Raw genomic sequence first — 1,637 nt, 5'->3', positions numbered from 1 at the left:
AAAGTATTTTTTAATCTGCATTTCCTTGATGACCAACGATGTTAGAATTTTAAGTGTTACCTAGTCATTTGTATTTGTTTGAGAACTTTGTGTTCACTTCAGATCTTTTTTGTACCGTTTATTTAGCCAAAGTTGGTAAATGACAAGGGCAGTGTCTTTGGTAGTTCAGTACAATAGAGTTAGATGTAATATTACTCTCTTTTTGTGAGCACACTTTGTACTGTGGTCACATTATCTTCTGTTTTTTTTTTTTGAGACAGGGTCTCCCTGTAGCCCCAGCTGCCCAAAAACTCACTATGTAGACCAGGCTTGCCTCTATCTCAGAGATTCTCCTGCCCCTGCTTCCTAGATTAAAGTGCTGTGATTAAAGGCCATGCCCACATTATCTTTGTCAACCCTAACAATAGTTTTTATACTTCTTTTTATGCTTTTAATTTTGATAATAAATAGGTATTCGTTTTAGGAGTCATTTATTCCACTTTCATGTTAAAAAAAATAAATTTTTCCTTCCGGTTTCCTCATTTGTAAAATAGTGTTGTTAATGGTATCACTCTATTGGGTTGTAGGGATAATTTAATTAATTTATATAGATGAGCCAGAAGTGTAAATGCTCAAATATTAACATCTATTTCATTCATTTTTTTCTGCCTATTTGGGGTTAATTTTCTTTATGGTTGTGAGCCTGAGCCTTTAACAGCTAAGACATCCCTCCAGCCTAGGTTTATTTTCTTATTCTAGTCCTACTTTGAATATTTAGTTAACTTATTTTTATTTCTTCCTGTTGAACCATGAAGGCAATGGAAATTATTGTTTCTTTTCAGAGAGTAATTTTGGCCACATGTCAACATTTATAAGCAAAACAGTTTTCATTATTGCTATTTTCTAAATATTCTCTGATTATAGGTTTTAGCTCCTTCTGTTTTAGGACATGGCTTGACCCAACTAAAAACTCTTTTAACCAAACCAGCAGGAAGCCAGCTTTCCTTTATGCATAGCTCAGCTTCCTGGGGCCCTTCCTCACTCTGCTCAGTCTGATTTCCTGCAGTGCTAGAGAGTTCTCTCTCTCTAGGAGCCCTCCAACATTTGCTTCTTAAACTTAGGAAACATAATTGAGATTTTTCCTGGCCTCTATGTTGTTTTCTTATGAGGTAGTATTTTTGCTTTTGAGAAAATAAAAATTGTAATCACCTTTTGTAATTGTCTTTTTTCTTATTAGTTCTTGAGAAACTTTTTGAAATTGCACCTTAGAGTTGTGGTCTTCCCTAGTTTTCCATGCCACTGGGTTTTTAATTTTTTATTTATTTTCTATTTTTTTAATTTTTTATTTTCATTTTTTCCTTTTATTTTTTAAAATTATTTATTTAATAACCACATAATTAGAAGAAGCATTTCATTACAACAGTATTGACATATTCAATAACAATTTCCAGAGCTAAGATGCATCTCTTTCAAAATTGGCTGTAAATTTTTAGGATTACATTTGGATTAATACAATTATGCAATATTGTGCTCAGTATAAACCCTTTAAGACATAAAATTAAGTGAGATTTTAACCTTTTAAAAAGATCTCCATTTCATTATTAAAATACACAGTTTCATAGAGAAAAATTCATTTCTAATGCAATTGACACTTACAT

The sequence above is a fragment of the Nannospalax galili genome, unplaced genomic scaffold, assembly GCF_000622305.1.
Source record: "Nannospalax galili isolate Female #2095 unplaced genomic scaffold, S.galili_v1.0 scaffold1220, whole genome shotgun sequence".
Lineage (NCBI taxonomy): Eukaryota > Metazoa > Chordata > Mammalia > Rodentia > Spalacidae > Nannospalax > Nannospalax galili.
This window is presented reverse-complemented; position numbering follows the sequence as displayed.